Genomic DNA, 15,227 nt, shown 5'->3' with positions numbered 1-15,227 from the left:
ACCCAAAACCGGGTTTTTTCAAATACCGTGTCTATACTCGAAACAATGAAACACACTGCAAAAAAATGCGGCCCCTTTTAACCACCAAATCTATACCCAGGATAAACCCGAAATAAGGTGTTTTCAATGCCCGAAAATAGGGTATTCAAGTACCCGACTTTACAATACCTGGTTCTATACCCGACGACCCGAATCCGGTGCATAAGTATGGTTTTTTAGAGACAGTACCCAAACCCGACTTGGGTATGGCCAATACCCGACTTTCCAATATACGGTTCTATACTCAAAACCGGGTATTAAAAAAACCCGATTTGTGCACCTTTAGTACAACATACCTAAAGAATTCTCAGTTTGTTGATCGTTAAAGAAAATAAAAAAGAAAAACTTTCAATTATATTATATTTAGTTAATATATAATTAATTTGGAATAACCTGTTTGTATATATTTGGTATTGGTATATGTTTATATTCACCACTAAAATTACAATAACAACAATTATAATAATAATAATAATAATAAGATAACAAGAAAAAAACAAATATAGTGTCACATAACATACCACCGCCACGTTAAATCATCATCTTCTTTCTTTCAGATCCCAAAAAGCCCGTCTTTGGATCATCAAAACACATACAAATCAAACCCTTAATCCATCAATTCATCCATCTATCATACAATCAAATCAAAGCTCACAATTTTAATTTATCAGATCATGATGCTATGATTCAATCATTCATAACCATAACCTCTTTCTGCTGATTCAAGATTCTAAATTATCAATCTTTTTGGATCATCATCTTGTTTATTAAACATGTATGGTTTCATCTCACAAACCCTGATTTTGATTTTGATTTTTAATAAAAAAATAATAATAATAATAATGGGTTGGGATTATTTTTGCAATTTTTTGATTAGGTTTTTTTTTATTATTTTTTTTTATTTTGATGTTTTTGTGATGGATTAATGTGGTTAATGATTATTTTTTAATACCCATGTTAAAAAGTTTTGATTTTTATGATTATTAATAATTGTGTAGGCTTTGATTTTGCTTTAATTTTGATTTCAATTTATTATTTAGCAAATTATTGATTAGGGTTTTTTTGGGTGATGGATTAGTGTGGTTGATGATTATTTTTGAATACCCATATTAAGAAGCTTTGATTTTTATGATTATTAGTAATTGTGTAGGCTTTGATTTTGCTTTAATTTTGATTTCAAATAATTATATAGCAATTTTTTTATCAGGGTTTTTTTTTATTTTGATGTTTTTATGTGATGGATTAATGTGGTTGATGATTATTTTTTAATACCTATATTAAAAATTTTTATGATTATTAATAATTGTTTTGTCTTTGATTTTGCTTTAATGTTGATTTCAAATAATGGGTTGGAATTATTTAGCAATTTTTTTTATTAGGGTTTTTTTAATGTTTTTGTGATGGATTTATGTGGTTAGACTTTAGAGGATTATTTTTGAATACCCACATCAAAAAGTTTTGATTTTTATGATTATTAATGATTGTGTAGGCTTTGATTTGCTTTAATTTTGATTTCAAATAATGTGTTGGAATTGTTTAGCAATTCCTTGATTAGGGTTTTTATATTTTTTTTATTTTGATGTTTTTGTGATGGATTAATGTGGTTGATTATTTTTGAATACCCGTGTTAAAAAGTTTTGATTTTTATAAGATTATTAATTGTTGGGTAGGTTTTAATTTTGGGTATTTTTTACTATTGTTTTTTTTACTCTAGAATTCATTAACTGGTAAGTAAAGTGAGTAAATTTGATGCTTGTGGTTTGTTTTAAGCTTTCTGTTGCAAGTGATTCTTTTTATCGGTTTACCGTGTAGTTAGATTATTACAGGGGCGGTGAAAGTTCAAGAATTTGCTTAAGGATTATTGTGTTTTTAGGTTTTAGTTTTGATGTTTTTGTTTAGATTAATGTAAATGCTAATTAACTTTTATTCCCACATTAAAATTTTGATTTTTAAGTTTATTAATTGTGTAGGCTTTAATTTTTTGTATTTTTTACAATTGTTCCTATTTTACCATGAATTTGTAAGTATAATGAGCGCTACTTGTTTGAAATTTTCCAACTTTTTTGTTAATTTGATGCTTGTTTTGTTTTAAGCTTTCTGTTGCAAGTTTGGTGATTTTGACCTCCATAGTATGTGTATCGAGTTATGGCATGTTTTAGATGAATCCTAGATGTGTGTTTTTAGTTGGTTAATTTTGGAAGAGTGGATTACAGGGGAGGTGAAAGTTCGAGATTTTATTTACGGATTATTGGTGATTAATGCAGGGATTACAGGATGCATAATAACGAAGTTGAAGAAGTCGATTACGTAGTAGACGAGATAGATGTTCTGGATTTTGTGATGGATGACGTGGAAGGAGGCGGTGGTGGAGATCATGTTGATTATGATCATGATATGGTTAGTTTTATTTCATTGATTTTTCTTTCTAATTAAAATTACAATATCCAACCATCTATTTAAAAAACGGTCGGTTTGGGGTGTATTTTATGATTGAACAAGTGTATTTATACCCTTGTTCTATGATATGGGATTGTTATTTGACAATAATGTGTAATCAATTTTATATATTAGTTATTGATAAAGTTCAACGGACAAAGTGTACATGACTTGTAAGCCCTGCAGTCATACTATGCGCGTAGTTAGGGAATCATTATTATTTTTTTTTATTGATTTTGAAGGTGACGGATACGTCTTGTGCTCAAGCAAGGAGAGGCAGAGACATTCAAGGGATTCCGTGGGAAAGATTGAATATAACAAGAGAAAGTTACCGACAAACGCGGCTGGAACAGTACAGAAACTATGAAAACATCCCGTTATCTGGCGATGCTGTTGATTATGATCATGATATGGTTAGTTTTATTTCATTGATTTTTCTTTCTAATTAAAATTACAATATCCAACCATCTATTTAAAAAACGGTCGGTTTGGGGTGTATTTTATGATTGAACAAGTGTATTTATACCCTTGTTCTATGATATGGGATTGTTATTTGACAATAATGTGTAATCAATTTTATATATTAGTTATTGATAAAGTTCAACGGACAAAGTGTACATGACTTGTAAGCCCTGCAGTCATACTATGCGTGTAGTTAGGGAATCATTATTATTTTTTTTTATTGATTTTGAAGGTGACGGATACGTCTTGTGCTCAAGCAAGGAGAGGCAGAGACATTCAAGGGATTCCGTGGGAAAGATTGAATATAACAAGAGAAAGTTACCGACAAACGCGGCTGGAACAGTACAGAAACTATGAAAACATCCCGTTATCTGGCGATGCTGTTGATAAGGTATGAATTTATATCTACGTTTCCTTATATAGTATGGTAATCCGGATAACTTTTCACATTCTATATTATTTGGATTACCATACTATACACGTCAAAAGAAAAAAAAAAGGGTTTTGGAGCTGGGATTTTTACTGGGCGCGTTAATGTATGTATATGTATACGTATAATCAAGATTATAATTTATGCTTGTGTTTATCATGTTGGATATTACTATAAACTTTATTTAATGAAAAAATTCAAAATTTAAATTAATTTTTTTACAAAGATTAGGAATAAGACCTAGAGATCATCATTTATATTATGGATTAAACATTCAAGAAAGAGCTCTAAGCTCTAGACATTAGTATAACATTTAACAAAGTTATGATACATTTAAAACCTCTTGGGATATTTACAGATTTATGTATAAAACACGGATTAACTCTATCAGAACGAAAATGTTTTCTTAGTTTTTGCAAGAATATGTATATGTATATATATATATATAGATCTGTGTGAGTGTATGCATGTATATATACACACACACACACTTAAATAGATGTTTGTGTTTAAATCGTTAGATTCCTGTGATCGTCTTGATTATGATGGAAACCTTGTTGGTATGTGTAGAAATGTAAACAAAAGCAGAAGGGTGGCAATTACTATGAGTTTTTTCACAATACCAGATTGGTGAAGCCTACAATCCTTCACTTTTAGGTATATGTAATTATATATCTTTATTTATATTTTATAACAATTCATGTTTTGTTTTTTCTCGGTAATTGCTGTTTGGAATAGAATTGATTCATATGATTTTGCAGCTAAGAAATCTGGTGTGGGCGACTTCCAAACATGACGTATATCTGATGTCCAACTACTCAATCATGCATTGGTCGTCGTTATCGCACAACATGACTGAGATTCTTAACTTTTCCGGTCACGTGGCACCTACAGAGGTGATTTTTGTTTTTTTATTACATTCGAATATAATTTTCTTAGTATTTTATGCATTGTTTTTGGTCATGTAGAAACACGCCGGGAGTTTGCTGGAAGGTTTTACGCATACGCAGATTAGTACTCTAGCTGTGAAGGATGATTTTTTAGTTGCTGGTGGATTTCAAGGAGAGCTTGCTTGCAAGGTATTTTGCAGTAAAACAAAAAAAAATTATATTTTTTGTTTTTAAATTATGGTGTATTTTTGTGAGCTTCGTTGTTACATAACATGCCGTTTGATGTTTGACGTGTTTATTAAATGTTGCAGCGTTTGGATAAGCAGGGAGTAAGTTTCTGTACAAGAACAACTCATGATGACAATGCTATTACAAATGCTGTTGAAATATATGATAGCTTGAGGTAATTAGTTACTATTATTGTAATTTTTTTTTTATTTTTCCAGTAAATTTGATAATATGAATGAAACGTTTAGGAGGCTTGATGCATTAAACAGATGTTGTGTCGGAAGGTTACAAATTTGTATTATTTTTAATAAAAATTTGTTTTTTTCTTAAGTAAATTTGATTTAGGAGGCTTTATGCATTAAAAATCAACTTTTGACAGCCTTTGGTTCGTTTGGGCTACTTGCCGTGCTTATATTTTTAGCAATTTGATAAAATCTGAGTTTTAAATCAAATGTTTTAGGAGCTTCGTGCGTTAAAAATACCTTTTGGCGGCTTTTAATCCATTTGACCTATTTTAGCTATCTTTTTTATATCTGATAATGCATAATCCGTATTGTCCTATTATTATTATGATGCTGATGCTAGCATATTGATTATACTTTGTAGTGGCGGAAAGCATTTCATGGCATCAAACAATGACGGTGGCGTGAGAGAATACGATATGGAGAGATTTCAGCTTATCAATCACTTTCACTTTCCTTGGCCTGTCAATGTAAGTTGCTTACAAAATTTAGCAAAACATTTATTTCAAGATTCATTTTTTGTTAAAACATATTGGATGATAAATTTTGTTACAAATTCAACATCTTCTTTCTCGTTTTTGGGGTCTCGAGATTTCGTGGTTTTCCTTTTTATGATTGGATTTAAATATTTTTTTCTATATTGGGTTGGGTCAAAATCGGTAATTTTTGCACAAAAGTCAAAACGGGTCCAAAAGTTTAAATATATATATATAAGCATGTATAAATCTGTTATCAGTGTTCATATCAATTATTCATCTTGAAAGAAGTATTTATTTTTGTGCTTTATTTTCATATGCTAAAATTTGAATATATTTTGGTTGCAGCATTCATCACTAAGCCCGGATCGCAAGTTTATAACTGTGGTTGGAGATCATCTCAATGGACTTATTGTGGACTCATCAAACGGAAAGGTACAAGACTATACATGCTATGCTTTTCTATTTACTTTTTATTACAAAGATTAAAATTGACCTTTTTTAACGTTGTTTTTTTTTAAATAATTTGTTAAATATGATTACAGAGATCTGATTTTTCGAGTAAATTAATTTTAGCAGTCCGCATGCTAACAAAACAATTTGGACTTCATTTGACCCGTTAGATAAACATAACTTGTACCAACTCATTCAAACCGTTTATAAATAAACGGATTTATTATTATTATTATTATTATTATTATTATTATTATTATTATTATTGTTATTGTTATTGTTATTATTATTATTATTATTTTGTGGAGATATTATTAGTTCGCTAAATAGCCCGTTGAATATATGTTTATAATTGTATATTCTTGTTTGCAGACGGTTGCATCGGTTGAAGGTCACCTCGACTATTCATTTGCATCCGCGTGGCATCCAGACGGGCAACTATTTGCTACCGGGAATCAAGATAAGACCTGCCGAGTATGGGATTTAAGAAACCTTTCTACCCCGGTTTCAGTTCTCAAGGGCAACATGGGGGCAGTCCGGTCACTCCGGTTTTCTTCAAACGGGCAGTTCTTGGTCGTAGCTGAACCCGCTGATTTCGTGCATGTTTATGACGCCAAATTAAATTACGAAAAAAGGCAGGAAATCGATTTCTTTGGAGAAATCTCGGGGGTGTCGCTTAGTCCTGATGACGAAACGCTCTATATTGGAGTGTGGGACCGAACTTATGCGAGTTTGCTAGAGTATAACAAAAGACATAAGTATGGGTACCTTGATTCCTTTGTGTAGGTCTAGTTTAGCTGCAAGTACCTGAAAAATAAGATATTTGAGATTTTTTTTTTATTTTTTTTTGGATTCTGATTTAGTTTTTTTTTTTTTGGTTTATATGATGAATTGAGACATGGGTGTTGTGTAAAACTTTTGTCAAGAAATGTGTATAGGGGAGGTATGTTGGTCTTTTGTTTTAATTAATGTGTATGTTGATAAAATACATAGACTGTTGGAAAAGTATTTAAAAAAATAAAACATGGTTTTGATTGATAAAACTTGAACGTAAGCGACAACCGTTCGAAATGTCTTTCTTCCCTCGTCTTTGGTCATTGAACACTCCAAAACATACCCTAACAGACCTTCGTCTTGTCTTGTTACGGCTGTCAGGGTTTTCTGTCGGTTTTTTCTTTGACCAGATTCGGTAATGGGTCGAAATGTGCTTTCATATAGGTACGCTAGTTGAGCGACAACTTGGTCAGGATGAACTTCACTGCCCTCGTTTGGTTATTCCTGGTCTGCACTTTCGTTTTGAAGATTCCTGGAAATGGAACCAATGTTCAATACCAAAGAATTTTTTTGTTGAAAAGTAAGATGAACCGATTCAAGAGGGTCTAATCTCCAGTACAAATATGATTTTGATTAACACTCGAACGAGATTTAGAAAGAAAAATGAAGCAGTTAATATTAACGCTACTACGGTTACTAGCCAGAAAAATTGAAAGATAAAAAATGCTCCTACAACTGGATATAACTCATTAATAAAAACATCACCAGAAGTATATATAATATAACAAACTCCAAAACAACCGGATAATAATATTCAAATTATTGTAAAATAATACATAATTCTAAACAGATAAAACAAAAAAAAGAAATTGCAGGAAACAAAAATGGCACTATAAAATCACAAGGTCATGACATATACAACTGCGAAAGAAAGTAAATCTTGAATGATATCTGAGGAGGATATTGAACAAGGAAGCGGAGTTAGTAGCATCACGAAAGTCGTATATGTGACTTTATCAAACGGTTAAGACTTCACAAATTAGTTTCTTTTCCTTTTGTATAAATTCTGAGAATCTTGGATTGTATATTTATTTGAGGAAGAATTTCCAGATTTCTCGGTCGGTCATTTCTTTGATTAAATGTGCACCAAATACGCCTTCTTCGTCTACCAGGCTCCTAAGTTGTCTTGCAGCGGTGTTGAAACCGACATAATGCTTTTTTGCAGACACAAACAACACTCTGTAAGGAGGCTTCAAGCACTGAGGATAAAAATGTAACATATACAAGTGCTTAATGTGGATCTCACGATTCTCAATTGGTTCTAAAAAGAATGTGCCCCTTTTATATATTCTAAATTTCATAGTAACATATTTACCTTTTTAGAACACACTAAAAGTATCATATTTACCCATTCCATAGTACATATAACAAAATTTGTTACTAATAACAATGTTCCTATGAAAAAGCGAAGAGAAGATTAACGTAATAACGTTGTTTTCCTCTTCGTTTATTCATTGAAACATGTTATTATAAGTAAATGGTAACTTTTTGTTTACTATAAATGGGCATGTAGGAAATTTTAATTGGTCTCAAAAGGTAAAATATAATATTGTAAAATTTAAAAGATTGTATCTGAAATTTTTGACTTTTAATAGAGAGTATATGCAATATTAATCACCTATTTGAGAAACTAAATATTACAGCAATATTATTTAGCAAAAACGATATTATAAAAAAAGGTGGACAAAGAGTGTTTAGGGCCAACTAAATTTTTTAGTTTAAAGCAAGTTTCAAGCACTTTGAATATAAAATATTTAAGCCCATCGGGAAAAAACGGTATATATAAACTAAATACTGCAATTTCCAATTTCAAAAGGAAGAAAACATACCTTTTTAATTAAAGCATAGAGCCTTTTTAAAGACGAAGCAGAATATGGAACATCACTCATCAAAATAATATCATAACCGCCTTCTCCTTGATCTGTTTTCTACTTCCCGAAAGCTTTGTTGACCGTCTTGAAGAATTTTCTCGTCCCATTATACTACCATCTTGACTACTACATCCGTCCAAGAAATCCTCTTCTGGGAAACTAAGGTTTCTTGTTTTTGGTACATCGCTTTCTACTACAGATAATCGTTGCAAGTTCTTCCCATTCTCCAGCATAAAAATTAACCACAGGAGTAATAAACTGTCTTGATGGAGTAACTGAACTTTCGGGTTGTCGGGCCTGTCTGTCACGGGCCTGTTGTAAATTTGCCAGAACATTTGGGATGGTTGTGGTTCTTACGTTTTCAGCATTTGAATCTTGAAAGTGTACCACTGAAGCTCCCTGCGAGGTGCAATAGCAGAAGCCTTTTTTTAATAACAACAATAACAAATCACAAAAATATAAACGCATGATTAATGTACCTTCAAGCAAGCAAAGATTCCCGGAAGCCCATAGCCACAACCAAGCTGCATGAATAAAATAATATAAGAAAACTACAAGTTTCTAGTTCATATCAAGTATATTCAATATGAATGCAACTCTCATGACATACAACTATACAAGAATATTGCAAGTAAAACACACAATGTGTTTGATGTATATATAGAGCATACCTCAAGCACCCTTTTGCCTCTAAAACTTAATTGTGCATCCCGAATCTCATGCTTAAGAACATTCACAAGATCAAATGAGCTATCCCATGATTTAAACGATCCTACACCAAGATATATTTCAACCATTCAGTTCCAAAATTTAACAACTATTAGCTACCATGTGGCTGCAAAGTCAACTTTTAAACTTTAAGAATGATGCAAGATTGAACTTACCATCGGTTTCCGATGTAATCAATTCTGATCCTATCAAATCTGACACACTAACTCTTCCCTGCAGTTAAACAAAAAACCCCATTAAATCATATTGTTTGGAATGTTAGACGCACAACACCATATCCAACTACAAGAAGTGAAATTGTAATATAAGAAGTAACTAAAGTATGATTCTAGACAGATATTATTAGACTAGTTATATAACTATCGTATCTAGAAGATATTCAAGTATTATTCACTGTGTAACCCTATTATTATACATACAATCAATATACAATACGTTCGCTATAAACAATACATTTTCTGGTTTATTTGATATGCAATTATATATTAGTAAATCACATAAAGTGAATGAAAATTGGTGAATAACTTTGTATAGGGTATTTCGCACCTTGAAGATATTAACTCCTTGCAAATCTATGCTCTCTCCAGCATATTTGTAAGGGTGTTCCATCTGCACAAATAGGAATATCATACACTTGATTATACATGTCAAAAAAATAAAAACTTTGATCCAAAACGCAAAATTATCTTCTTCAGATAACCGAAAATACCTTAATTTCAACAGCTGGTGAAGGCAGTTGCGTGTCCCTGTCAGAATGAGTTGAAATGCTTTGGCCTACACGGTCCGGTGCCAAACCAGGCAAGCATTGTGAAAGTAATGATATTGATTCTTTCAAAAGAAAATTCTGTAATCACAAGAAACTAATATCAGTATCTTCCAAGCAGTACACAAAATAAACACACGACAACATATCTAGTAACTTGAATTTGGGCACAAAAGCTAGGGCATTTCTACCTAACTCATTCTAATAACCGAACCAAAAATCCAACAAAACCGAACCGAAATTCGGTTATTGTTTTTTCCTTTGTATCCTCAGTTAAACAAGATTAACCGAACCAAACCATTCATGTTTTCATATATTTCTAGCTTTTATAACTCCATTTCATGTTTTATACCACCGTTTCATGTATTTAAACCTCCGTTACATGTATTTAAGTAAAAATGTTAGCTCAAGTCAGGTTTCAGTTATTAACCGAACCGAACCAAAAACCAACAAATTATGGGATTAACAGAAAAAACGATTGGTTAATAATAGATTAACCGGTAACTTCGGTTTCGGTTTAGGCTAATAACCGAACGGAACCGTGCACACTAATTCCAAACAACAATCTGAATAAAACACAGTATATCGATTAGATTGGACCAATCCATCAAGTCAACAATAAGTCAATAATCACTACTACTGGTTTCATTTCAGTAACAAGTTACATAAAGTGATAAAACTGATAATCAGACCGTAATTAGGCATTAACCGAACCGAACCGTTCATATTCTCATATATTTTGAGCTTTTATACATTCATTTCATGTATTTTATACTTCATTTTTGTGTATTTATACCTCATTTCATGTATCTCTAAGCAAAAAACTTAAGCTTTGGTTTTGGTTATTAACCGAAATGAACCGAACCGAAAAACTAACCAATAAGCCGAACCGATTAACCAGAAACGGATTGGTTACTAAAATAGATTAACCGATAACTTAGCCTCCGGTTTCGACTTAGGGGCTGTTTGGCAAGTGCTGAACCATTAAGAGGTCTGAATGATTAAGAGGCTATGAACCATTAAGTGCTGAACCAGTAAGTATTGTTTGTTTGAACCTCTGAATGGCGGTGCAGAATGACTATTTTACCCCTCTGAACTATTTTACGCTGAATAAAAGATACATGTTTAGTCAGAGCTATTAATAACTATATTGAATGACCAAACTTTCGTTATAACCAACCAAAATACATCTTAATACAAACTTTGGCTATAACCACCAAAATACATCTTAAAAATAGTTCACCATTAGTGTGCATCAATTGTAAGAGTGCTAATGGTAATCCGATTGCTAATAAAAAAGCACACAAACATCATACATCCCATGAAACACATTTGTTAACTATTACATACAAAAGTTTTGGGTTTTCAAAAGCTATGATGTTGTTAAGTTCCTCTCTTTACAAAAAGACTTAACTACTAAATCATTCCTTCGGTATTCGATCTTCAAAAGATAAGACTTGTTCATCTTCAAAAGTTATGTACCTTTGTTGGTTGATCCTTCAGTAGCTAGCATCAAGTTGTCAATTCCATCAAGTTGTCAAGCACCACCGGTTTACCCAATTCGAACACACAAAAATCACAAATGAATCAAACAATATATAAACATCTATGATACTTACAGTTTTATCCATAAGCTGTTCATTCGTATTTGAAGCCAAAGAAACTCCACCTAGTTACATGTGCAAGTAGTAAATTTTGATACTTACTACAAAAACACAAAAAATAACATAATTAAAAGCCCATTGATATAATATAAACAAAAAACATAACCCGGTTACCTCGCATCCAACTCAATAGTAAATTTAGAAAACGTTGTTTATAACTGATGCCCTACGAACCCACGGTTCGCACGCTTTTATTCTGCCCCGATACCAAAACCTGTTGTCTCGGTCTGTTTTGGCAGATCACAACCATTAATATTCGCTATCTTTGATCATCAATTCCAGCCCGGAATGCTTCATATTCAGCACCCAGCTACCAAACATCCAGAATCACTACTTCTCCATATGCCATAACCTATAATTCTTACTTGAATCAAACATCAATCCAACTCAAGCATATGAAAAATTACCCCGCTAAATATTTAAGAAATAACATTCACCTGAAATCTGTGATGTGAAATTGTAGGTCTACGATGAGGACAGAGGCGTACAAAGAGCTTGATTTACAGTTTGTATGGATAATCTGAAAATAATATACCTTCTTCATCATTTGAAATCAAATTTTAGGTCAGAGATCAAGGTATGAGATATCAAGCACGTTTTAATCCCAAATTAATATGTGGATGAACAGAAACTTACCGATAGTCTGATTGAATTTAGCCCTAATTATGAACAATTGAATGGGTAATGGGTAAGAGCCCCATTCAGCCGTTAAGATGTTATATTTTGCTGAAACAAACGCTACCTTATTCATTCAGAGGTCCATTAAGACCCAAACAAAGAGGCCCTTAAACTAATAACCGAACTGATTCCATTACAACAATCCGAATAAACAGTTATGATATCGATTAGATTGAATCAATCCATCAAGTCAACAATAACTACTACAATTGACTTCATTTCAGTAACAGGTTACATAAAAAGGTATCAATTGAAGACAATAAACATGAAATTAAGTTAATAATAATAATAATAATATCAGGATGATTGAAATTATATAATTTACTATAAAACGATTACAATAAAATGGCAGGCAAACGGGCAACAAGCTGCGCCGCAACCCCCTTTTGAACAGCAAAGCCAATCCTGCTAAAAACGAAGCTTTGGGACCTAGAAGCTAAAGAGGTTCCGTGTACGACGCGCTAAACCCTACTCAAAAATTTCACAGCCTCTGGAGCCAGAAAACCAAATGTATCAAAGGCAAATGGTAGAAAGACATGTTGATTATCTAAACAAGCTTTCTCGTGTTTAACAACTTTGCCCGATTCAGCCTTCAACGCAGCCTGACCCACAACAAACCCACGGTCCCTGAGCCCAACAAGAGGAGGCACTCCTGTAAGATCCACACAGGCGTGTTTCCCCCCTGCCCACCCGAACACAAGAATATCAGCTGGTCGTAAAGTAGACATCCCTTCAAGAGGATCCGTGAGAAAGTTAACAGGGGCCTCCTTTTTAGCAGAAATCCCTGCCCATTTAAGAACATCACTAACCAGATCATGTCTGTATTTAAAGCCAGGCAATTCTTTGCAATGCACCGCATGGTCACCAAAAGAATCCAAACAGACCTTGCGACAAATTGGGCAAGGTTCATCCGTCGGGAACATAGGGATCATTAACTGGTACTTAAGGATAGCCCGATACTCCAAACCCGACATATGTTGGCCTAATCCTTCAATGGGGATGGCCGTTAGAAAATCCTCAGACCGAGGAGCCCGAAGGCATTCAAACACCGCCTTTTGGCGAGGGGATAGATCAAACTTCACTTCTAAACTCTTGACGATTCCACTAAATAAGGCACTCGCCACAACATGTTGGGCTTTAGGGGGGCGGTGTCCTTATTAGAGAACCCGCTAAGATCAAAATCTGGAAGTGAAGTACGTAAACGATCCATCGCACACCCATAATCAGAGTCCAACCCATAAATATCACAACCCCGAAGAATATGGTCTTGCAAACACCATGACTGTGCTCTCGAAGCCACAAAAGCATATATAGATACATCCTCGGCCGAACAGAGACCCAACCCCCCATAACGGATCGGAAGTGATGCCAACCTCCATTGGAGATCCCCAAAGAACGGACCTCCACAAACCACGATGTCCTCAATCGCCCTTCGAAGACCATTGTCAAATATAGAAACAGCTTCCCCCATATAAATAGGTTGGCATGTTCTCAAACCGAACAAAAGCTTGGCGATTCCCATACATGAGCGAAGCAAAAGAAGCTCGCATTGAGGATCCCGAAGTCTTGGGAGACAGCTCATCAGTTCCACAGCGCTAGATGCCCTTTTCATAGCCAAACTGCTGATAAACCCCGCATCCTGGCTTACAGCACCACCAAGGAGTTTCACGCCAAGCACCGGCCTTCCAATCCCGCAAGGGAACAACCCCTCCTGTGCCTTCACCCCATTGCATGTTGGCCAAAATAACTCTGTTTTCTTAACGTTTAATTCAAGACCCAAACGAGGCCCCTCAGACCTGATAATATCTAATGCTTTGGCTACCTCTCTAGTATCCCCGATAATCGTGCCATCATCCAAGTACCAAGCATGAAAGAGAAGCTTGCACCGATCTCTGATTTGGTGAACAAGTGGGTGCAAAGCTAAGGCAAAAAGGAGATGCCCAAGAGGGTCCCCCTGTTGAACCTCAGTGGTGGATTTAATGAAAGTATCACCCACATATAACCTAGCCGACTGCCCATATAAAAAATCCACCCAAAGAGAAATGGAAGGACATCGACTCCGAACCTCATGTAGAAGGGTCGTCCTATCTACTAAGTTGAAGGCATTGGAGAAATCAACAGTAAGCATAGCCAATGACCCATCCGAATGAAACTGATTTAGAAACCTGTTCGCGCTATGAAGCACGGCCTCTGCCCCACTGGGGACTCCCACCCCAAATTGAAAGTCACCGAGGTATTTAGCCATCTCCTTCCCGACACCCCTCATAGCCACCTTAGAGACCAACCGCCTCCAAATGGCCCCAACGGCAATAGGTCTAATCCCATTGTCCGGTTTAAGCAACGGCGTAAGTGGGGCAGACGCAACAAACTCTGCCAACACCTTAGGACACCTTCCCCCCAAAAATAAATTAACCACCGCAGAGATAGCCTTGAGCAAACCATCCGCAATCGGAGACCCCTCTCCGCACAACGCATTTAAAATGTGTTGGGCTCGCAAACCGTCCCGCCCACACGAAGTCCCTTTAGAGAAAGACTTAATGCACCCAAGCACACTATCAACGTCCACGACAAGGGGAGACTCAGAAAGCAAGGAAGCAGACATAATCGGAGGTGCCATGATGGGATGCTTAGGCAACAAAGCGTTCAAAGTATCCTTACCGAAAGGTGCAACCCCTGAAGAGCATAATACCTTGACCGCAACAGTGAAATGCCCGTCCGCAACTTTTCGCAAATATTGTTTAACATTGGCGCCCAACCCGGCGTTGTCAGACTCGGGTACAAACGCATCACCACCCGAGGCATCTCCTAGGGGTTGGTTAAAAAGCGATATAAGGAGCTCAAAGAAACCGTCACGATCACCCCAAGCGGATAGCGACCGTTGAATAATTCGGCATTGCTCAGACTTTCTATTGCCAAACCTGCGTTGCTGACGATTAGAAGGTCTGAAAACTCGTAAGGTGCAACGTGGTAACAACAACAGTTTCACCCACGCCTCAACAGACTCTGGCATAGCCGCCACCTTACCCAGAGCA

At 34.9% G+C, this 15,227-nt stretch overlaps 2 pseudogenes across 2 annotated transcripts; one reads left to right on the top strand and one right to left on the bottom strand.

Annotated features, from left to right (window-relative positions):
* Nucleotides 1–568: 568 nt before the first annotated feature.
* LOC143531531 (putative WD repeat-containing protein C2A9.03) lies at nucleotides 569–6,590 on the top strand (annotated as a pseudogene). Its single transcript, XR_013135033.1, has 11 exons — nucleotides 569–814; nucleotides 2,304–2,436; nucleotides 2,718–2,888; nucleotides 3,170–3,328; nucleotides 3,938–4,024; nucleotides 4,129–4,263; nucleotides 4,336–4,446; nucleotides 4,569–4,660; nucleotides 5,092–5,197; nucleotides 5,552–5,638; nucleotides 6,029–6,590. The product of XR_013135033.1 is annotated as a putative WD repeat-containing protein C2A9.03 (transcript).
* Nucleotides 6,591–7,473: 883 nt separating this feature from the next.
* LOC143531507 (uncharacterized) lies at nucleotides 7,474–11,366 on the bottom strand (annotated as a pseudogene). The gene is made up of 10 exons (XR_013135032.1): nucleotides 11,336–11,366; nucleotides 11,056–11,141; nucleotides 10,909–10,959; nucleotides 9,791–9,934; nucleotides 9,637–9,699; nucleotides 9,246–9,303; nucleotides 9,033–9,133; nucleotides 8,841–8,885; nucleotides 8,320–8,760; nucleotides 7,474–7,689 (listed from the first exon to the last, which is right to left on the bottom strand). The product of XR_013135032.1 is annotated as an uncharacterized LOC143531507 (transcript).
* Nucleotides 11,367–15,227: the final 3,861 nt, after the last annotated feature.

The sequence above is a fragment of the Bidens hawaiensis genome, unplaced genomic scaffold, assembly GCF_021521415.1.
Source record: "Bidens hawaiensis isolate Kalapana, Puna unplaced genomic scaffold, B.hawaiensis_p1.1 tig00009190_1, whole genome shotgun sequence".
Classification (NCBI taxonomy): Eukaryota; Viridiplantae; Streptophyta; class Magnoliopsida; order Asterales; family Asteraceae; genus Bidens; species Bidens hawaiensis.
This window is presented reverse-complemented; position numbering and strand designations above follow the sequence as displayed.